Raw genomic sequence first — 24,544 nt, forward strand, 5'->3', positions numbered from 1 at the left:
CCTGAGGGAACCCAGATGATCTGACACAGCATGTGTTCTGCCTCACACTGAGCTGGTCTTGTTGATGACAAGCCCACTGGTGCCCGGAAAAAGGTCCAGGCCCCTTCCCAAGCCCAGGAAGCCAACGTCCACCAAAGTGCACAGCTCGGGGAGGGCCCATGGGGCTGGTCCAGCAAGCTAAAAGCTAATACAAAGATGCAGAATTGAGTTTGCAAGATTCACCCCTCCAGGAAGGAAAGCTCTTCCTTACAGGAGAATATACCAATTTTAAAAATATACAGAAGGAATGATGGATTTAGAAAGTCAGTAGATGTACAACTAGCATGTGAAAGCTTGACAAGGCACAGGATGTATACATGTCTCAAAACATGTCCTCAAAAGCTACTTAATGACAACAGTAACTTCACAGTTCAGAAATCTGGGAGACACCACCTTTACCAAATGATCCAAGTTATCATCACCACACACATGGGGAAAAACCAACAGCATGTCTCTTCACACGCTACACGGCAAAGGGTGTAACACCAATCACACAGAACTCCAGCCAACCTATAACCCCAACCCAAGCACGAGAGAAGATCAGACAGACCCAAACTGAGGGCATGCTCGAAGGCAGCGGGGTTGCCCCCCTCACCAATTTCAAAGATAAGAAACACAAACATCTCTCCCAGCCTCCATGAGACTACAGAGACAGGGTAACAAAGAGCACGCTCATGGGCTAGGCCTGGGCCCGGGGAGAAACAGATAAAGTACACCCTCGGACGACTGGTGGAACTTGAGTATGGCTATGGATAAGGTCGTACATACTGTGCCCACCCTAGTCTTCCTCACTTGGATCCTCATACTGCGGCCATGTAAAAGAATGCCCTTGTCCACAGGACGCACCACCCTGAAGCCTTCAGGGTGAAGGTTCACCGTTATCTCCAGCTTAATCTCAAATGGTTCAGAAAAAATTACAGCCACGCACCATTTAATGACAGGGATACATTCTGAGAAATGTGTCATTAGGCGATTTCATCACCGTGCGAACATCGTAGCGTGCACTTACACAAACCTAGATGTGACAGCCCACTACACACTAGGCTCCATGGTAACCACCATCGCATACGCGGTCCATCGTCAACCGAAATGTCATTACATAGCAAGTGACTGTACATTCCCCCCCACACACACACACACAAAAGCAAATAAGGCAAAATTTTTTAAAAATTGGGTTTGTGGGAGTCCCAGGTACTCTTCCTGCAACTTTTTTGGTAAGTTTTAAAGTTCTATTGAAATAAAAAGTTAAAAACAGAAATTAGTCCCTTGGGTAGAACATGAGTGTATTAAACAGATGACCAAAATGATACGAGTCCCCAGTCTGTCGACCATGATCATCACGGGCCCCAAAGTGGCGTGGGGAGCCTGGGATTTGGGATCAGCCTGGTGGGAGGTGGGCAGAGGCCCCAGCCCGTGGCTCTGCCCTATATCCTCTTCACTATCACAGGGTCGGTGATCCTCTTCACTGCCCCAACTGTGAACCCAAGGGACCTTCATGCTTTTCCAATATGCTTTTCTGAGCCTTGCCAACGCAATTCTCATTATCTGGAGTGCCCTTCCCAGCCTCTGTGAGGTTACTTTGGCTTATCCCACAACGTCACCTCCTCCCCGACCTGATTGGCAGAACTACCTGTGGCTCTTCCCCCTGGGTTCCCGTGCACCTGAGAGATGTCTCTATTAGCACCTATCACATGCCACTACTATTTTTCAAGCAGCTGTCTTCCCCACAAGTTGGTAGTTCTTTTAAGGCAACATTCAAATCTTCCTGATTTCTGTGCCTCTTGCCTGTAGCTGCTGCAGTAACACATTCTCAGTCCGGTGAAAAGCCTCCCACCCCACAATGGCCATGGAATACGCCAGCCTCTCCCTGACCCTGAAGGAAGACTAGGAACAAATACCTTCCCTCTAGGAAATATGGCTGATCACCCAGTACTCCCTTCCTTCCGTCTTAGAAACCTAAGTTAATGAGGCTGCCGAGGCTACAAAATCCGAGGTGGTCAAAGCTTGCCTGCTCATGGATGAAAGCCACAATGAGCACGCAGAGCCAAGAAGAAACGGGAGAGAAGCAAGAATTCACAAAAACGGTGCCACGGAAGGACAATGCTGCATGAGCTGAGCATTCCCCAAAATGATCAAGACAACAAAAAGGACTGGAAAAGTTATTTTTGGTGTGTGAATACGAATAAGGAAGGGCTAAGCCCACTCTTGTACCTCTGAATTCCCTGGAAAGGAAAATGTTATTCGGACCAAAAAAAGAAGAAAGGGGAAGAAGGGTAGACACAGGTAGGAGGGAAGTGAAGCCAGGATGGGTAGGAGACATTAAGAAAGGCTAAATTCCAGTTTCCTGGCCAGGGAGGCTCATTCATACATTCCTCACACTTGCTGGTGACCCTGGAGGAAACTTGCCATCAGGGGACGGTGCCAGGAGGTGAAGGACAAGTGTTGTCTCAACTTCCAGGACGCTGAGTGAGAACAGCCCCAGGTAAGATTCCCAAGTGGATAACAAAAGGAACTACAGGAGGCAGGCTCAACGAAGGCCATCAACCCATTAACGTCCAACTAAACTACTGCTTTATGTCACGTGATTATTGGAGCAGGAGGTGAGGAGACATCTGGCCTGACAGGTCACAAATTCAAGGGCTGCAGGCCAAATCTGCCACAGATCTGTTTTGTTTGGCCTGTACAGGTATCCCCTGCTTTTTGAAAGTCTGCATTATGCCACTTTGTTTTTATGAAAGATTGACATTAGTACTTGATTTCGCTTAACTGAAACAAACCACAAAGGAACTTTTACAAAAAAAAGGCAAAAAGTGAAAACGGCGCTCAGCGTTTATCTGGCAGCGAGCCATCACAGAGGCAGCGCGCGCCCGGGCGGCAGGGGCGGCTCCGCCAAGCTCCTTCCCCAGGATCTGCACTCAGAATCTCAGCATCAAGCTGCCATAACTTTGAACTGTGTCAGCGAGCACCTGCGCTTTATCTAGACTTACTCCGTGAGTCCCCCAGCAAGATATGTCCTAAGGTATCAGAAAAGCTTAAGAGAGCTCATAAGGGTGTGCGTCACGCTCAGTACAGAACTGGACTTAGCACTGGCTGGTGTGGCTCAGCGGACTGAGTGCCAGCCTGTGAACGGAAAAGGTTGCCGGTGTGATTCCCAGACAGGGCGCGTGCCTGGGTTGTGCGCCAGGTCCCCAGCTGGGGCGTGCGAGAGGCAGCCGATTGACGTCCCTCTCCCTCTCTATCTCCCTCCCTCCCCCTCTCTCCAAAAATAAATAAAATCTTTTTTAAAAAATTGGACATAATTCAGTGTATTTGGTATATGATAGTTTATTTATTGGAGCTGGGAATGCTCAAAAACTTTTCCATATAAATTAATGGTGATTCTACACTGAATGCCGTTTCAGCTCACAACAGGTTTCACAGACACACTGCACTTTCAGACAGTGGGGAACCTTGTACAGTGCTGAGTTTCTATTTGCTTGTTTTGCCAACATTAAAAAAAGCAAATTTCACACGAAACTCAGAGTTTCTCGACAGTCCGCACTTCTGCCTGGCCGCTCTGTCCACCACTCCAGCTCACACCCAGCTTCCCCATGCTGCACTGACTTCTTGAAACCAGGGCCAGGGCTCAGGGGTTATTTATCAAACGCCTGAATTAATGATCACTTTGTTCCTTTGTGTTACTTGCCAAGCCCTTGTGGGCACTGGGGTTTGTGACTGGGGCTGCAGACACTCAAGTTTCACAGGGTCGGCCATGATCCCTTGGAGGGCCAGGCACAGAGAATCGCAGGCTGAGCAACCACACTCTCAGCAAGAGCCGCCTGTCCCCGGGAGAGCCTGCCACAGCGCTCGGTCCTCAGAACCGCCCTGGTCAAAACAGTTATCAAGGACAGCAAAGGCACGTCTGCCAAATAGACAGATGCCGACAACGGGAGGGGTAAACCTATGTTAAGTGACAGGACCAAGGCCAAAAGGCCAACAAGCTGGAGAGAAAAAATCTAACAGGGTAAATAGGGTCCTAGACTAGGCTCCAAACCACACCTGGGCAACTCAGAGATGGAAGAAGCACAGAACAACAGCTGTGAGGTAAAGATGACATTATCACTAGTGCACACATTAGGATGTTTTAGGGTTCGGGAGGGGCAGAAGACTGTGATGGGGCCCCAATGTGATGTGACTTGGTAGCTTTAAAGGGTCTTATAACCCAGGATTTTTTACTACAATCCACAGTGAGAAAAATATTTTGTACCAGGATCTATTACATACTGTATGTGTGACAACTTTGCAAAATAGTCTTTCTCCAAAATAGATTCACGAATCCCACCTCCCCTCCCTCTTTCTTCCAGGTTGCATTTCATAGTCCACTCATGCATCCCAGCCCATAGTCAGACACAGACCTGTCCAGAACGGCACTGTAGCCCCGCCCAGGCGGTCTCTACCCAAAACGTGGGCTTCTCTTTGGGGCCGCACCCTCTCAGGGGGCACAGAGGACAGCATGCCGGACAGTTCAAAACCACAACAGGAAAAGGTCCCTTTGGTTCTGAAGAAGACAAAACTCAAGGTCTTTAAACATCTGAAGGTCTGTCATTTAGGGAAAGAATTCGACTTGTTTTGAGTTGTGCTAAAAAAATGGAATTAGAAAAAGGGTAAAGCTTTAGAGAGAAGAACTTTGACTCAATTTGGGGAAGAGTTTTAATACTTAGGAATACTAAAAAATACACCGGCCCTGGCTGGTATAGATCAGTGGATTGAGCTCAGCCTGTGAACCAAAGGCTCGCCAATTCGATTCCCAGTCAGGGCACGTGCCTGCGGTGCAGGCCAGATCCCTGGTGTGCAGGGGGGGGGGGGGGGGGACAACCACACATTGATGTTTCTCTCCCTTTCTTTCTCTCCCCCTCACTTTTGTTTAAAAATAAATAAATAAAATGTTTTTTAAAAAATGCATTGAATCCTGTCCCTCTAACAACCAGGAGGCAGCAAGCTCTTATCAATGGAGATAAGAGAAAAGAAAAGCAAACAGTTATTTGGTGATCGTTGACAGGCGGGCAGGGCAATGCTGGAGGAAGAGAAAGGGGCGGTATATACGCCCTTTCGAATTCCCAGCGCAGATATGCCCGGACACCAAAACCCTCCACGGCTTCTCCCTCAATCGTCAGTCCCTCTGGGCTCCAGCAACCACCACACTCTGAGTGAGGACGCTCCTCAATGTCTGCCCTTTGTCTGAACCTCTCAGCAGACCCCAAGCTAACCCGCCCCCCTAGAACAGGAGTCAGCTCATCTAAAACAGAACTGAATCCCGCCTCCCCACCTCCCACAGCTCCTTCTCCAACTCTTCTTTTTTTGCCAGTGTTATTACAGTCACCAGTGTCCCCACTCAGACATCATCCCCCTCTTCCAGCATGCCCGGGCTCCAGACCCAGGCAACTCTAAACTCGATGCCTCTCTACCCCATGGCCTCCCTTTCTGCTCTTGCTCTCCTAATTTGGGCCTTGGGGTGCGTGCACCTTTTCAAATTTTCTAACCTGACAGTGGCTCCTTTAAGCAACTCTACACACCCCCGAGTCCCTTTCCCCATCATACACATGCGTGCACACACAATCTTTTCTCCACCCTACCATCTCTGTTGTTGATCTCACCCTCCCTCCAGACTCCCAGCCACCAACCTCAAAACTTCCTTGCTCAACCTTCATATTTTAAGAATGCCAAGTGCATGCACCCAGTTCTTAGCACCTGTGACAGATTTTATTCTCCAAAGATGGTCAGTACAATCCCTCTATGCCACATGCGCTTCACCCATGGGGAGGCGGGGCTCTATGCTCCCTCCCCTTGAATCCAGGTGGGCTTGTGACAGTGGTGGGAGTGACACTATGTGGCTTTAAAAGCTGGATTTCACAAGGCAATACAGCTTCTGCCCGGTTCTCTTGGGACACTTACTCTTGGAGCCCAGCCACCAGGCTGTGAGGAAACCCAGGTCACATGGGAAGGCCGTGTGTAGGTGCCCAGCAGAGGCCCCTGCCAACAGCTGGCATCACCTGCCAAACGTGTGAGTGAAGAAGGTCTGTGAGGACTCCAGTCCAGTCATGGAGCTACTTCTAGCTCTTGAGCCCTGCCAGCTGATGCCTTAACCATCAAGGAACAGAGAGAGAGACAAGCTACCCACGCTGCCCTTCCTGACTTCCGGGTCTGCAGGCTCTGTGAGCATGATAAAACCTCTCTTGTTTATGCCCCTAAATTCTGGAGAGGCTTCTGACCCAACCATAGACCAGACTGTTTATTTTAGGAACATCAAGAAGTTTATAAGGAAAAAGGCAAGAGACAGACCTGTAAGCACACACATGCCCCCGAAGCGCTATCGGTGCAGCGGAAACAGTCTACACAGGGTGGCAGGGGTCGCTTCTCTCTAGGCAGGTGAGCGCGCGTGTCAAGAAAGGTTTCACCTTCAGAATGAGGCTCAAAAGATGGGCAAGAGCTTTGGAGGAGGGACAAGGAGGAGGAATTCCAGACGGAGGGACTAGCATTGGGAAGGCACAGACTCATGAGAAGGCCTGGCAGAATGGGGAGGGGTAAGCCGTTGGCAGGGAAGGGTAAGCTGTTGGGCGCCAAGCGTGGGGAGGGCTCACAGCATGAACGCTGCAGAGCAGACTGACATTCCAGGAGGGGCACCCGGTGTCCCAGCAGGGCAAGGACTGCGGAGTTTGAGGCTGGTGGCCTGAAGACCATTTGGGAGGCAGTACCACTATCCAGATCACTGACAACAAGGGCCCGAACCAAGGCCAGAGCACAGTCTGGAGTAAAGCGTGGTTCTGGAGGCAAACGATTAAATGCCGAGGGCGAGACGAGGAACAGAATCAGTCCACTCCTGGTGAAGCACCCACGGCCAGCCCTGCCCACCAGGGGGTCTGAGCCAGACCCCACAGTCAGCACACCTTCTGTGGGGATCTTCTCCTTAGGCTGCATCACCAACTGCACGCGGGGCTCCTCAGGCACCAGGCTTCCCCCACACTGCAGAGCCTTGCAGAGCGTGCTCCGTACGTTCAAAGAGAACTGCCGCTGCTTCCTCCCCAGGCCTGGCTGGTACAAGCCTCGTCACCCCAGGACTTCGAGAGGACAGCCCACAGAAGCTCTGGGCAGTCAGTGGTCTCCTTTGTCATGCACCCATCACAGCGCACGCACAGGGGAAGTCTGAAAATCGCCAATGCCATCAGGAATGCCTTTGCACAAGGGACGCAGGAACCTGACAACTGATCTTGAAACTGCCCAGCCCCACCCACAGAGAGGCTCCCCACAGGCATCAGCTCTGGCCCTCCTTACAGCCGCCTTCCAGGCACGGAGCCATGCCCTGCCCTCACTGAAACCTGCACGCCCAGCCGTAACCAGGTCTCTTCCCTGCCTCACAGTGTCTCCAGAGGGCTCTGGCCCATCCCAGGCTTGGTCCTGCCCAGGCTGGGGGTATGCTCCCTCGTCTGGGGGCGGCAGGGGTTTGGTACTGGAAGTCAGGCAGGTAAATGCCCTTTATAGACCCCAGAAGAGACCTGGCTCCCGTCCCACTTCACGAAGACCTGACTTGTGCATACGACGTCGCCACCCCCAGCCACAAGTCTCACCTTTGGAGGGCTCTGGGTCTTCACTAGGGGTCCGCTGGAGTCTGTCCCTGTACCCTGCTGGGTCAGGACTCCAAGGCCCCACCCACTCTACAGCCAACTCCTTTCTTTTGCTCCCAGATTCCCGCAGCTGCCCCTCCCCACATCTGCAGGTACTCAACAACAGTCTGCCTCCCCAGCAGAGGGCCTCCAAAGCCCCCTGCCGCAGACGCCGGGCAAGGCTGCAGAGGTGTGGCACTCACCCCCAGCACCTCATTTGGTCCATAACACATGAGAGGTGCAGAGACACACCAGCGTTTCCAAGGCTCTCCCCGCTCTCAGGGCCAACCCACCAAAACCAGATCTACAACCCTGTGGAAGAGCAGCGGGAGGGATGTGCGGACACAAAGACTATTTCTCTCAGACGGCCAAGTCCTCACTGACCAAACCTTCTCAGGGCCTCTAGGAAAGGGGAGGTCAGAACAGCACAGAGTCCCCAGGGCCGTTCTGCCCACCCTCCGCAGTCAGGCACCATTTTAGAAGAAATAGGTCCAAGAAGGTATTTTTATCCAAGATGAAAAGTCTGAAGTCAACCTCCCAGTGGCCAGGAAGCAGGCCGATGAGGGGCACATCCTCATTCCCCCAGCGGAATCTCCAAGAATGGCTTCTCAAGGGACACCAAGATAGCGAGGGCTGCTCCCCACCCAGCTGGCCAGTAAAACCCACCTAAGTGCCTTCCCGGCCTCCAGCACCACCAGCTCAGCTGTTCCATTTCTCCAACCGCTGGCCAAGGAATTGGACTTTCCAGCTTCGCCCCTCGCCCCAGTCCTGGAGCTCAGTGTCCACCTCCACGCAAATTCCCCTCCTCCCTCCCGGCCCCAGGTGGACAGCCCCACCCCTCGCAGCACACGGGTTGTGTTCACGGCACATTCCGTCCAGATTTCATCAGTTATTCAGCTCCTAAGGGGATCTCTCTTCTTGGGATTTATTCATGAAAAAAACGAGTGAGGAAAGAGACGTTTAGGGAAACCTTTGAGAGAATGTGCACACTGGCCAGTTTTTTGCAAGTGTGAGTGTGTATGCACCGTCTAGCCCGGTCCTGTGACTACACTCTTCACAACCAAACCCTCTCTGCAGGCAGCACATCTCGGAGGGTTATGTCTAACTTCTTGAGACTGTCACATGTTGGCAGAGGGTATTCGTTCTTGTGGTCGGTGAGGAGAGGTACTGGTTCTTGTGGTTACCATGTACGTAGCAGTAAGACATTTTCCTACTACCAAACGGACAGACAGAGCAGATCTCTCAGCCGCTGGGGTGATACTCAGGAAAAAGCTGAACCGAGGCCAAATTCCCTGAGGTCATCCTATCTGGCAGAAGCACGGGACTGTGACTGTTCATGCCCTCTGACCCAATAGTAATTAACGTGGCCCCAGGGAAGAAAGGAAGAGAAGAGCAGGAACTAAGAAAAGCCTCCACATAACTCTCATGGAACACTCTTGTAATGTACTGAATATCACACTAATCACTGCACACTCACTCATCTCCTCCAATCGGCACAAACTCCTCCAAGGTAGAGACTTATCTCCAATGATGAAGACACAACACAGAGAGGTTGAGTAATGTTCCCAAGAACAAACAGCAATCCAGAAGGGCACAGCCATTTTTAACCACTAAGTACCACTATTAACCTTATTTCAGCAAATGGAAACAAAATATATAAGACAACAGAAGAAATAAAAGTTACATGTGCCAAACATTTTCCCAGAAGTATTAACAGTAAAGAATTACAAGTAACCTAAGCACCCTACAATAGGGGAATGATTTTAAAACGTTATGATAGTTCATGAAAAGAGAATGGGAAAAAAATATGAAAAAATACTCAACTTCATTAGTAATCAGAGAAATACAAAAGAAAACCACTATGAGTTCCATTTTATACCCGGTATATAAAATTTTTTAAAGTATATTTCATTGATTATGCTATTACAGTTGTCCCATTTTTTTTTCTTCCCTTTATTTCCCTCTGCCCTGCACCACCCCTCCCACCAGCATCCCCCCCACCCTTAGTTCACATCCCTGGGTTGTCCATATAAGTTCTTTGGCTTCTCCATTTCCTATACTATTCTTAACCTCCCCCTGTCTATTTTGTACCTGCCATTTATTCTTCTTACTCCCTGTACCTCTTCCCCTATTCTCCCCCCTCCCCCTCCCCGCTGATAACCGTCCATGTGATCTCCATTTCTGTAAATCTGTTCCTGTACTAGTTGTTTGCTTAGTTCATTTTGTATTTTAAGTTTGGTTGTTGATAGTTTGGTTGTTGTGAGTTTGTTGTCATTTTACTGTTCATAGTTTTGATATCCTCCTTTTTCTTAGATAAGTCCCTTTAACATTTCATACAATAAGGGCTTGCTGATAATGAAGTCCTTTAAATCGACCTTATCTGGGAAGCACTGTATCTGCCCTTCCATTCTAAATGATAGTTTTGCTGGATAGAGTAATCTTGGATGTAGGTCCTTGCTTTTCATGACTTTGAACACTTCTTTCCAGCCCCTTCTTGCCTACAGGGTTTCATCTTTAATCTTGGGTAATATGATTACAATGTTTCTTGGTATATCCAGTATATAGAATTTAAGAGCAGGAATGCTTAGTTCAAATCTTGCCCCCACCACTTCCTTGCTGTGACCTTGGGCAAGTTACTTAATCTCTCTGTGTCTCACTTCCCCGTCTGTAAATGTGTGGTTAACAATTAACCTCTCTGTTCTTTATTTCCTCATCTGTAAAGTGGGGGTTAATAACAGTACCTAACGTCACTGGGTTGTCCTGAGAATTAAACACGTTAATATATGAAGAACACTTACAACAATACCAGGTCCATAGTGTGGTAAAAAGCACCATAAAAGGGCTGTTTGGTTTAACACCAAGTGCGGGTGGTGGTCAGCAGAAACGCTTTCGGATACACCACTGGCAGAAGGCATAACAGAACCACCACTCTGGAGAGGTCTCGCGGTGCTACCACGTACCCAATGGCTCTACAGTCCCACCTGTAGAGACTGCGCATGTGCATCAGGAGACGGGCACACAACGCTCAGGGCAGCATGATGCAAAAATCCAAACTGCAGAAGTACTCCACGTGCCCACCAGCGACAGAGGGGACAATGGAACATTCTACAGCAGTGTGACTGAATGAACCACAGGAACATGAGTGAATCTCAGACACTACACTCAGTAAAAATAAACAAATAAAATAAATAGCAAGCTTCAAAAGATTATAGTCTACCAATTCAGTTCTTTAAAAAAAACAAAAAATTAAATGTATCGTATGAGAATAAAACAGGTACTGAAAACGTGGTTGAGATTTTCGTTTCATGGGGGAAGGGAGGGACAAAAGTCAAGGTGGTGGTGATGTCTGGAGGTGACAAAGACGGGCAGGGTTGGGGAAGACACCCAGGTAGTTTCAGTTAGGTTGGCAACATTCTAGTTCTTAACTTGGGGAGAGGATTCACATGTGTTCATTAGTGTGCTTCATCTGTTTAACATACAACATATGTCAGAGATACTGCAGATTTGGTTCCAGGCCACCGCAATAAAGTCAGTCACAATCTTTTTGATGGTGGAGAATCTTGCCTTCAATTTGTTTAAAAAACAAAACAAAACACGCAACATCTATGAAGCTCGGTAAAGCAAAGTACAATAAAATGAGGATGCCTGTGTATGAAATACTAAGTCAAATAAATACATTTCAAATTATATATAAGAAAAATTATAATACATTATATTTATCACTAGATGTAGAGCTGCTTAAAATTATATGGAATGAGAACATATAAAAATAGAGAACTGCCTTAAATACAAAAATGAAACTCAAGAATATGCTGAGGACTTTTATGACAGGGGAAGTGTTCATACTATTTGAAGTGGGGGAAAGAAGGAGTCAAAATGTTGCCCAATTTAAGAATTCAATTCCATTCACAATGCACACACACACACACACTGAGGGGACTCTCGGACATGTCAATAGGACTTGTCTCCGATGGCAGAGAATGAGTACATTTTGTTGTTCACAGTCTCCCGAACTTGCTGTAGGCATTACATTGTTATGGGGGGGGTGGGGGGCTAAGAAAAGAGTACCTACAACACACCTGAAACATCACAAACTCGGCATGCTCAGGCAAAGGAATTGTGGGTGAATTTTCTCTCTTGTTATTTCTGTGGCTACAGAGTTGTTACCACACACACACACACACACACACACACACACACACACACGCGCGCGCGCGCGGAAAGCAAGAGCAATTCTACAAGACCAGCAGCACACTGGGAGGGAAGACAGGGTCTGGTCAAGGTGGGGCGCTGAGCCTGAATCTACTCCCCTGCCCCGCCTTGAAAGTTCTCTGTAACTTGCCGGGCTCCAAAGTAAAACCCTCCAACTCCGACCCACGCAGAACCCCCTCCCCCCGCAGCTCGGTCCTCCCCCAAGGCAGCCGTGTCAGGACGGGTGGGGGTGGGGGAAGCCCAGCAGCGGCCGCCCCGCAGGCTCCCCGTCCAGCCTCCAGAGCTGCGCCCGGAGCAGCGGCCAGCGCTCCGACGGAAGCCCCTGCCTCCAGCAGCCGGCGCGGGCGGCCGGAGGCCAGCGGGAGGAAATTGAGCCGACCACATCTGAGGCCTGGCGCGAGGAGCAGCAGCTGCCTCCAAAGCCGCCAGCGCACGAGAAGCAGGTCAGGACGCTGACACGGCTCCCCAGCCAGAGAGCGAGAGCCCTGACTCCCTAACACGCACGCATACGCACGCATACACACGCGCGTTCGCGCACACACGCGTGTAAACACACACCCGCCCCGCTCCAACAGCCCTCGCTTATCACACGGCCCAAGCCACGCAGTGCACGTCTCCCCGCCAGAAAAGCCCCACCCGTCCCGGCGAGGGCGGGGTTTCCCACAGCTCCGCCCACCCGGGCTCAAAGCCAGTTCTCACCACTCACCTCCTACTCCAAAGTCTGAAAAGCTAAGGATATGAGAAGGGAAGCACTGCCAATGTCAAGTCCACCGCCCTTGACTAACAGTCCCATGCACTCTCCCTAAAGGTGCTCCAAGCCCCCACATAACCCCCTGGCCGTTCAGCTGTGTGCAAAGGGCGGGAGCTAGAGAACCACCCCAGGACAGGGGCTAACAGTTTTGAGTGCTGGGTGATAAACTCTGGAACTATGCATTAATTAGGCACTTCTATGTTTATATGTGTAACCTTTCAATTCTTCCAACAAGCCAACATCTATTTCAGTGGGTCAACAAATGAAGCAGAGAGAGGTTAACCTGGGAGTATGTGACATACTCCAAGACACATAATTAGCAAGGGGCAAAGACTGACTCTAACATGGGAGTTGATGCTGGATGCCCACGGCCTCCCTGCCGCCAGGGTTCTCCTCTTTTGGAGAATCAGCTCCTACATTCGCAGGCGATTCAGTGACTATGGATTTCAGCCTCTCACTTGGACCCCTGGCAAGTGAGTTTGCCCCATGCATTCCCTTCTCAAGGACTCAAGAAGACTTAAATTTCTTTCATTCAAAGAAATGAACAACTAAATTTCTTTTCATTCAAAAGAAATTAATCTTTAAGCTACCACTCAAAAATCTGGAGAAAAAGAAATTTTGGGGGAGAGCAGCCTTCACCCATCAGTCATCAAACCGACTTCACTCAGTAGGCTAGGAAATAGAAAAGGGGAAACTGCCATTTAGGGAAGCCTGTGCTGTCCAGAAGGCAGCAAATCAGGGAATGTGTGTATAATTCTACTTATCCTAACCCCCTGGAAAAAGTCATACAACACATCTCAGTGTAAAGTCTCCTTATCCACAGTCCCTGCTGGTCTGTTAGTCCAGAAAACTGAAAGATGCCAGTAATTTGGGTTCTTGTACACGTTCATCTCAAAGTCTTGCCTGCAATGCTGGAGAACAAGGGTACCGACCCCTCGGCCCCTCCTCATCCATTATCTCCTCCCTGAGGGTCTGGGTTGATAAAGACCCTGGGAACTGTCTTCCCTCGAGCATCTCTGTGGCAGACCCCCACTCCCCTGCCCTCCCCACACGCCCCTCCACAGGATCCTGGTCCTCCACCATTCTCTCCTTTTCCCCCCATCCATCCCCTCAACAGAGCTGCTCTCCACTGGTTCCTCCCCCACCCCCATGCCCTCAGAGCTCTCCTGGAAACCTCACTTCCACCCAAGGCTCCCCCACTCAGCCAGCTCCAATAGCCCCAAAGCCTCCGTTCCCCTGGACTGCTTCTCAAACTCTCCAGCTACCAGATGCTTTCCTACTTGGGTGCAACTAAACCCAACACCTAAAACCTAACTTAGCGCCTGTGCCCCTTCCCTGGGCATCCTGGGAATGCCCTGCCATCACCTTTGATGTCTCCCTCCTTATGCTTCCATATACAAGCAGACCCTGGCCCCGCCAACTGCTCCTCTTGAGAGTATTTCAGATCTGCTTTCTTTCTGTTTTCTCCTCACTTATTTCTCACGGGGGACAACCACAGTAGATGGCTCGCTGACCGGCCATCCCCCTCTGCGTTCACCCCAGCACTCCAGCACCCCACTGTTGGACACACATTCAATCCACTGAGCCTCAAACCCGTGTCCCCAACACCCAGGTGAGGGTGCCTGCTAATTCACAACTCGCATCTTCTCTTTTGGCTCAACAGTAAAAATAAACAAACAGGTAAGCAAATGGATAGACAAATGTATCAAGGGCAATAAAGACCCTCCCACCTCGTAGTGAGGCTCCTAGAAACTTAGGTTTATTAATTAGCACTTCAAGAATTTTTTTCTGCGCGTTAATGAAAGCTGAAAACTCAGGACGCGGGCAACAGTTCGGTAAGTGATGATACAACTCAGTAGAACATTATTACACAGTCAAAACAAATTCTAAACACTAAGGAGAGTGTGGGACAAAATGGGAAGTAAAAACAGCAGAATACCACACTGTACATGAAGATTATTATGACTGTGTAAAACTGTGCATGCAAAGGACAGAAGAGGGAAGGGACTTAAAAAAAAAGTGAAACAGCTGTAGAAGCCCCACAGCATCATGGGATTTCACCTACGGATGCTATCAGCACATTACGGCAATCATACCTTTAGTGTACGATAGATACGCAGTCACTCATCTGTTTCTTCAACAATAGGTACGGAACGTTTACTACTCGAGTGTCACTTTTAGGCACTGGGGATACACCAGGGAGTGAGCCGTCCCTGCCTCATGGACAGAGACTTTCCAGTTATTTAAATGTCTTGGGTCCCACTCAAAAACAGGTTCCTTTAGGGTACACACCGTACCACTATCTCTAAATGTGCGTGGTGGCATAAATCTATGTTATGTACTCTGTGGCTTTGAGGATGTGATGAATTCAATGGAACTCTTATTAACTGTGAGTTGACCTCGGAGTGAAGCTGCCCTTTGTGTAGTTACTGAGAGAATATCAAAGGCAGACAAAAGCTCATTACAGCCAGGGAAAACCCGGGTGGATGCCCCAAAATAATAAAGTCAAGTCATAAGAACACAATAATAAGGAAAGTAAAAAATAGTTTCAATAGGAGATGCTGGGAGAACAGGAATTTTCATTACTGCGAAGTGCAAAATGAAGTAAAAACAGGAGTCTGACTTCCCTGAGATGATGGGAGTTTACATTTGGTGCCTTCTCTTTCCTGTGCAGCAGAGACTTCTTACAAAACTGAAGTCACTGAGTGTATTCGGCGGGGGGGTATATGAATTATTATTGAAATTAGATTTTCACAATCAAAGATGTCTTATTCTAGATTTCTAAAAATGCTAACTTCTCCCCTTTCTCTAGCCTAAGTATTTTCCATAGTCTCAACTCTTCTTCAGGAGCTTCATTTTTAATAGCTGCAATGCTGTTCCTGGTGTGTATGTGGCGTACACATAGCCCCTGAGGCTGCATGCCTGGTTTCTGTCACTTTTTGCTACATTCTCACGGCACACAGTGACTACTGACACGGTTTCTTTCCTCTTTACCCCACGTCTATTTGGGCACTTGGCTCCCCTGAGGGCAGAGAAAACTTGGCATGAAGTCGGCGCTCTGGCTGGCTGAGTAGATGGACCCTACCGGCCCCAAAGACCGGAGGTAACAACCTGGGTAACAGCAGGCGGGACTTTAATCACATTAGCACAAGGGTCTCATTTCATTGGGGCGACAACTTAGATGTCTGTGGAGTCTGCCTGTGAAGAGGAGTATTATGCACCCAGAAAAAGGAACGGAGTCCTGATACATGCTACAACACAGATGAACCTGAACACATTATGTTAAGTGAAAGAAATCGGACACTAAAGGCTACATATTGGACGATTCCATTTACATGAAATGGCCAGATAAGGCGAGTCCATAGAGAAAAAGGGTTAGTGGCTGCCTAAAGCTGAGGGGACGGGGGGACAAACAGGGGTGAACGTTATTGAGTAGAGTTTCTTTTTTGGAGCAATGGAAATGTTCCGAAACTGATTGTGGTGATGGTTGCACAACTCTGAATACACTACAAACCACTGAATTGTACACTTTAAATGGGCAAATTGTATGTTATATGAGTTATATGTCAATTGAAAAAATATTTAGAGTAAACCCTAGTCATCTTCTCCATCTGGGTAAGAAGCTTTAAGACAAAAGCAGAAACTGAACACCTGCTCAAGGAGGGGCAGGCCAAGCAGGCAGGACCCCTCCCCCTCCCCCTCCCCCCAAAGGTGGAGTGAGAAGGACAAAAGGAGTGACAGGAACATCAGTGAAAACCTCTTCTCTGTAACTCCATCACAAGTGTTTATCACTCCCTTTGTCTCTCCATTGGGTTACAAGTGAAAGTGAAAAAGAGAAAGCAAGAGAGGCCTTATCCCAGGGCAGGTGGTGGCTGAGCTTTGATGGGGAGAACCTCTCAGGACGGCAGGGCGTGGGTGTGGCCATGAGCTCTGAAACGCACAGGTGGGGGTCCCTATATCCAAGAACCACTGACACAAAACCGGCTGATGAGCTAAGCAGAGTCACAGATAGAGTCAGACAGGAATTGTAAGTTGGTTCAAAAGGTCCTTACTAGTAAAAAATAGTAATAATTGAAGAGGGGAGTTCACAAGAGCTTCAGTAAAATAAAAACAACGAAGACAAGAATATGTATTAAGCAATTAGCATACCCTTAAAAAGATACACACAAATCATCTTGTTGAAAAAAAATGAATCATGTGCTTAGTACCCACAATACAAGAGGGTGCCCATGCTGCAAGATAACCGACATCAGTTATCTCTTCAGTTATCTCTTCGGTGTCCCTGCTGTGACGCAAATGACCACTCCTTGAACCTGCTGCAGGGGAGGGCCTGGGGCAGGTGAGCAGGTGACCTGCTTACTCTGGCCCAGCCTAGGGACACATCGCAGGCTCCCACTTCCGGCTTGAGAAGAACAAGTCCCAGCCGCTAACTCCAAAACTGCCAAGGGGGGTTACTACCCACACCCCCAACCCGTGGGTGTCACTCCTCAGAAAGCAGCAGCCCTGCCCTACTCACGGCAGGCCGGCCGTGATCCTTGTTCCTCAGCCCGGTTCTCAAGGGAGAGGCAGTGGCTAGACCAGTTTTAAAGTCCCTCTCTCCCCAGCTATGGCCTTGATCCCCTGCCAGCACCTAACCGGCGAGGGAAGGGGTGGAGGTGGGGTGCTGCGGCCTGGCATTGCGCACAGAGGGGCAAAGGGAAAGGGCGGGAGAAAGCACATCCCGGGAAACTCGGTCTGCAACCACCTCTCTGCCTGAGGACTTGGCTGCTGATAAGGACCCAGGAGCTAGGTGTTCCCCCAGGAGGGGGAGGGGAGGGAAGAGGAGAGTAACTAGGAAAGCGCTTCGGACACCAGATCCGCAGCCCCAGCTCTTCTAAGACTGTCTTGCTATAAGCCCTGGACAAGTGATTTTTTTTTTTTTACCTGTCTGTGCTTCAAATTACTCATCTGCTTTTTTTTTTTTTTTTAAATCCCCACTTGAGGATATTTTTATTGATTTTAGAGAGAGCGGAAGGGGGGAGATAGGGAGAGAGTGAGGAAAAAGAAAACATTGATGAGAGAGAAAAGCATGGATGTGAGAGAGAAACATTGATGGCTGCCTGCCGTATGTGTCCTAACTGGGGATCAAACCCACAACCTTTTGTGGTGCACAGGACGACGCTCCAACCAACTGAACTGCCTGGCCATCTGCTGTTTCAAAATTATTTTTAAGTGTCAGAAGAAACCGAGGCTCTGTCCCAGAGTAAAAAGCCTGACTACTGAATACGTGCAAACACAAAAGAGGTTGTGACAACAGGCGAAACCTGAATAAGTTCTGCAAGTGGTGACGTTAGTGTTCACAAGGTCTGTAGATAAAGTCCGGAGTGTTTACCTTTTTAAGATGATCGTCGTTTTTTAAGGTGTATGCCTGCTAACTTCCTGATTTTGATTGTTACACTGTGGTTCCTTATGTGATTTTAGAAAGTTCACACTCAGCTCTGACCATCAGCTGGTCAGAGCATCACCCCACCAAGCAAAAGGTCGCCAGTTTGATTCCCGGTCAGGGCACATGCCTGGGCTGTGGGCCAGGTGCCTGGTTGGGGCCTGTGCAAGAGGCAGCCGATTGATGTTTCTCTCCCTCTCTTTCTCCCTCCCTTGCCCTCTCTCTAAAAATAAATAAAATCTTTAAAAAAAATAAAGAAAAAGCTCACACTCAAGTATTCAGAAGGGATCAGGTCTGCTACCTACTTTCAAATGGTTCAAATAAAAATTATAGAGAACGAGGCAGAAAAGAATAAAGGAGATGTAGTAAAATGTTACTATTTGGGAATCTTAGTAGAGAGAATTCTTTGTCCTATTTCTGCAACTTTTCTGAAACTCTGAAATTATGCCAAAAGGAAAAAAAAATTAAGAGTTATGTTACTAGATGATCTGAAAGGCTCTTCCATCCCTGTGAGACAGTAACGCCATCCGCGTTTGCAGACTGCAGAAGAGGAGCAGGGAAGGGCAGCAGCAGCGGGCTCCAGAACTCAGGGCCTCTGACTCGAGTCCACTCTCCCCCAGACCCCAGCTCTTCCAACCAGCGTGGCACAGTGGATCCCAGGCACTACCCCAGGCCCTGGACGACAGAAGGCAAGTAGGAAGCAGGACAGCGTCTGGACTGGCTGTCGTCAGAAGCCTAGAGCATCAGAACAGGGACCACCCTGCTCTTCTCCCAAGACCCCTGCCCTCCACCTGCACAGGGCACAGGGGGCTCTTTATGCGCGCCCCAAAAGACTGACGCACACGCACAAGCTCCGCCAGAGCACGCAGGCCCACGTGGAGCACAGGATCACAGCCTGGAGTGACCTGGACGAGCCCTCTCCAACCAAAGAAACACAACATCTGGAAATCCTAATTAAGTCTCCTAAATCACTCCAGGGTCAAGGGGGAAAGCAATCACAATTACATTTATTTTCTATCTGTTTATGCTAGTCGTACTTGTTATGATAAGTACGTACTTTAAATATCATTAATATATAAACTGATACAAATATAAAAATAGAGCTGTTTCTGTGGGAAAAAAGTCACACTGATTTGAAGATTAACATCAATGAAAACAATAACTATTAAAGAGGAAAAAAATCATGCTTCTAAAATACTTTTGTTAAATAACAAGGAAAAAAATGAAGTTTTCCATTCAAGCAGCTAAAAAATAAAAACTAAGAAAGGCAGGAAAAAGAACTATGTAGAGATAAAGACAGAAATACTTGATTCAAAGCAAAATGTAGTGGTATTCATAAATGAATCCAAGAGGTGGCTCTCCAAAAGACCAATAAAATAAACTTCTGGCAAGGCTGATCATCTTAAAAAGGTAACTAAGCAGTATTAGAAATGTGAAAAGGAAAACACCACTGCCAGTAAATAAAACTGGAAGTTCATACTAAAAACTTTAAACATATGCATGAAAGAACAATCTTCTAGAAGCATGTACTCAAGAAGTAGAAACGCTGAAAATATCAATCACCAGAGAAGTAGAAATTTGTCAGAGAACTAACCCCCAAAAGGGCACCAGGCCCAATAATGTATATTACATTATTCTTCTAGCTCACAGAAAATGTCAATCTGTTTTATTCTTTCATTTAATTCTCCCAGAACCCTCTAAGGTAAGCACTGTCTCTCCATTTTATAGACAAGGAACCCAAGGGTTCAGAAGGGCCAAGGCATTGTCTCTAAATCATCCAGCCAAACGGGCCAAGCTGGGATTCAGTTGCACAGCCAGACATCTCCAGGGTATGACCCAGAAAACTCTGTGTTCCAAAAGCTCAAGTACCTCCGCGATCATCCGTGTCTGGAAACTCTGGCCCTCTTGCTACTTACAATGTGGCCCAAAGGACCAGCAGCAGCAGCATCACCTAAGGGCTTGTTAGAAACGTAGAATCTCAGGCCCCCAGACCTGAAGGGTCCAGGCCTGCTGAATTGGAACATGTATTCTAAAGAGGTTCCTAGGTGTTCTAGACGAACATTAAAATGCGAGGTGCCCTGGTTTGGCCTGTAACTGTCCAATCTCTTCAATTCCTCTTAAATGTACAAAGGCAGTACCTGTTTTGTTCGGACAAACAAACAAAAAAATCAACTTGATAAACTATTAGAACTAGATTTGAGCCCTGGCCAGTGTGGCTCAGTTGGTTGGGGCATCATCCCATAAACCAAAAGGTCTCGGTCAGGCACATGTCTGGGTTGCAGATTCACTCCCCAGTCGGGGTGCATGTGAGAGGCAACCAACTGATGTTTCTCTCCCTCTCTTTCCCCCCTCCCTTCCCCTCTAAGCATGTCCTCAGGTGAGGATTAAAATAATAAACAAATAAACAAATTGTTAAAACAACCTAGATTGTATAAACATGTAAAAAAAGGTTTGTCAAAAAACTCAAAACAAACACTAAGAAATTAACAGATATTTGTAATATTCGCCAAGGTATAAAGAGTTAATACCACTAAGATATGAAGCTCTTTCATGAATTCGTAAGAAAAATCACACAAAAGTAAAATAGGTAAAGCAAATCAAAATATACTCACAAAGAAATACACATCATAACTAAACACAACAATGAAAGATTTGCAAATCAAAACATTTCACACTAATTAAAAATAAATCATTTTTATAATAAACATGTATTATAATCAATGGAAAAATGAATAGACATTTAAAATTTTTAAATACATATACTTATTTTAAAAAGACCAAGATATTAATAGGAGTTCTCTCTGAGTGGTAAAATTATGGCTGTTTTTATTTTCTCTGCTTGCTTACATGAACTTCCTGATTTTCCTGCAATGAATTTGCATTCTTTGTAATACACAACAACAACAACAACAAAGTTTATTTCCTAGAGTTTGAGCTTATCTGAAAGTTAACAGCTTTGACACTTAGTCTCTCTTGGTTTTTCCCAAGTGTTTGCATAAGGCCTGGCCTTTTCACAACTCACGGCAGCCCATAAAGGCATGTCTTTCAGTCCTCATCAAACACTGGGAACCCCAAGTAAGCAGAGCCCCTTCTCATGACTCCACAGACGGAGCTCTGCAACTCCAGCAGGCAGAGGAGTCGCCTGCAGGGCGCTGGCCGCAGGTGCACGTCCCCAGGTCCCGCCCCCAGAGGTCAGCCCTGTGTGTCGATGGTCGCCCCTGGACTGCCCTTTGGGAGCCCTCCTCCAAGAACTCCCTGAGGCTGACGGTGAACACAGGAAAGGGGAAAACCGAGTGATTCAGAAACTGGGTGAAGTGAGGATGTTCATGCTGGCAGGAGACAGCAGTCTTTCCACCCACCCACCCACCCACCCAGCCCTGTGTGCTCACACACTCCAAGAGTCAGTGCTCAGCTCCCCTGCTCTTTGAAAGAGGGCGGCAAGTGGCAGGGAGGCAGGGGTGGGGAAGGCTTTCCCCAACAGGTGGGCTGAAGCCCTGAGCAGCGCAGTTTCACTGCCAGAGCTTGCCCTGCTCCGGGAGAAGTCACTTGGAACAACTCCATGGGATCACAGAGGTCCATCTGTCAGAGTTTCTGCTGGGCACCCTGAGAAGGTAGCTCCTCCAGAGCTGGCAGAGATCCAGCTGTGGCTGCCACGAGGGGCCTGAGGACTTGGCACTGCGCAGGCGGGGCCCATGGAGACCGTCCCCAGCCCTGGGCTGCTCCCCAACCCCAGGTGGGCACTAGCAGTGGGAGTAAGACACGGATGGGGTGAGGGTCCAACCTCTTGGGTGTACCCTTGGCTGCACTATTTCCCTGGTGGGTTTCAGTAAACTAGAGGAGGAGCCTGAGAAAATGTTTCTATCTCCTCTGCCACCCTGAGCATCGAAGGGAGGGGAAGCACAGACTGCAGGCTAAATGGAACTGTTCGTGGCCACAGTCAAACACGATCCGGTGACACACTGAACCAGACGCAGGAGGACTGGTAGAGTGCCCGGGAAGCAACTCACAGCCCACCTTTAACTGGTCTTTCTTTTATACAAATACAAGCAAAATTGGTCCCCTTCCCCCACTTTCTTTTTGGGCAGGACTCCTGCCCTCTGCTTAAGAGCAGCAGGGACCCTCCCATCTCCAGGTCTGTAGCCCCTGTGCCCCAGAGATGAGGGCCCTTGTTCATGGGTTCTGGGGGACCCAGCCTTCCTAGGAAAGCAGTGATCTCCATCTCTGCCCTAGCTCTTGTGGCAACACAGAGAGGAAGCTGCAGGATGGCAGGGGCAAGGCACAGTGGCTTGCACTGGACAGCTCCTCCAAGAAACAGGGTCTTTCATTCCCCAGTTATAAGTACAAGCTTAAAATGTAAACACAATGAGGGGAATTAGTACATTGATAGGAATAAACTTCACCTAGAAATCACTTGGGAGCTGGGGAGGCCACAGACTCTGGAAAAGCGTAGGGAGAAGGAGAAAGCCACTACCTTTGAGACAGAAGACCAGGCACACAGACGTGGAGCCCAATGTCACCAGGGGCCTTTACAAGCTTTGCTTCAGACTTGATGGCTCCTCATCCCCAAAGAGCAGCTGCGCGTAAGTCTGTGCTGCCTTCAGGTGTCTGGGAACCAGGAAGGCAGCTCTCCCCTTCTAGTTAGTACTAATGAGGGTTAATGACAAGTGGGCTGTCAGTCCCAGGGTAATTAGAAGGTATCAGATCAGAAGGCTCCTCCCTGATGTCCGCCTGTGGGAAAGTGGCCCAGGACCTTCTCTTTACTGTGGGAGCAGGGCAGGTGCCCCATCTCTGCTGTCCGGCTCACAGTCCCTGGGCTTGGAGCCAGGGCTGCTTTAGATTCTGTCCTCACACTGGCCTGGGTGGTCACACTGGGGAGGTGAAGCTCATTGTCTCTCTCATCAATCTGCTTCCGCAGCATTTATTAAAAGGATTTACTGCATGCTAGGCTTTGCGCCAGGTGCTGGGGAATGAAATTGAGTAAGACGAGCACCTCACCAACCAGGAACTCATACGAGGCCCTAAAGTACTGCTTCAGAGGTACAGACAACACATACGGGGACTGAGGGCGCAAGGGGCTGCCTGGGCCCAGAGACGACATCACGGAGCAGCTGACACAAAGCAGAGCATTTCTAACGTACCCGCAGTAACAGGTTAGAAAGTTCAACAGCGAAGACCCCAGTCACTGCAGCAACAACCAAACCTAAACACCCTAGGAGCAAACGCAATGAGCACTGTGGGGGAGCCACAGGAGGAAAACTTTAAGTCTCTAATAGACACACGGGAAGGCTGGAATGCACATAAGATCTACTCCCTGTTTCCTTGATGGGAAGGCTTATCATAAAGCTGTCCATTCTGCTCCAAATAATCTATAAAGTTCCATGTGATTTCAATTGAAAAATCCAAACATTTTTCATAGAACTTGACAAGTTGTTTATAAGCTTATTTGGAAAAGGAAATGCAAAAGAAAAGCCAAAAAAATGTTGTGGAAAAAATGAGTTTTTGAGGATGTCTAAAAAAAAAAAAAAAAACGTTATATAAGAACTGCAGTAATTAAAACAATGAAATTGTGACACAGACTCAGGCGATCAAGTCGATGAAACTGCAGACGGTCCCTAAACTCCACGAACATACGCGCGTGTACAAACCGCAGAAGACAGAATCACAAACCTTTTGGGAAACAGTAGCTACCTGATAGACTGGACATGACAGGTCTTCTATTTGGGAAAAATTCCATCCCTATCTTACACCAAATACAAAATAAGTCTTGGCTTAGGGATCTAACTATCTACAATAAAACTATAAAGTAAAAACTTGGGTGCAAAAATATTGATGAATTCCAATTGTGTAAAAATCAAATTTCCATATGACAGACACGTATGAAATGAGAAGCCACAATTTTTCAAAATATAACAGAGGTTAATGTTCATAATATATGAGAATGTTATGGCTCAATAAAAAGTGTAATTAAAAGTGAGTAATGAATATGTGATACACAGAATAAATGCAAAATGGTTAACATTTAAAATGTTCTCAAGTTCACTAATAAAATAAATTAAAATAGTAAGAGATATCTTTTCTACCTACCAAATTGGCAAAAGTTAAAAACCTGTAATTCCAAATGAGAGGAGGGGTGTGGGACAGTGGGTGAAGAGGTGAGGGGATTAAGAAGGACAAATAGGTAGTTACAGAACAGCCATGGGGATGTAAAGTACAGTATAGGAAATGGGGCAGCCAAAGAACTTACACATATGACCCTGGACATGAACAATGGTGGGGGGACTGCCTGAGGGAGTGGGGGGTGCTGGGTGGAGGGGGACAAAGGGGGGAGAAATTAGGACAACTGTAATAGTATAATCAAAATACAATTTGAAAAAAACTGGTAATTCCTTATTCGGTGTAGGTGGGATAGCAAGTTTAATGGATATTATCAAATTATCTTTTGGGAGGGTAATTTGGTAATGTCAATTAAAATTCCATTTGTAT

General features: G+C 47.9%; 1 protein-coding gene across 7 annotated transcripts in view; it reads right to left on the reverse strand.

The window, feature by feature from the left end:
* TET3 (tet methylcytosine dioxygenase 3) overlaps window positions 1–24,544 on the reverse strand; it is a 97,994-nt gene that overhangs the window by 45,645 nt on the left and 27,805 nt on the right. The gene's annotated exons all lie outside the window — the stretch shown is intronic.

Source organism: Desmodus rotundus, chromosome 5 (assembly GCF_022682495.2).
Source record: "Desmodus rotundus isolate HL8 chromosome 5, HLdesRot8A.1, whole genome shotgun sequence".
Lineage (NCBI taxonomy): Eukaryota > Metazoa > Chordata > Mammalia > Chiroptera > Phyllostomidae > Desmodus > Desmodus rotundus.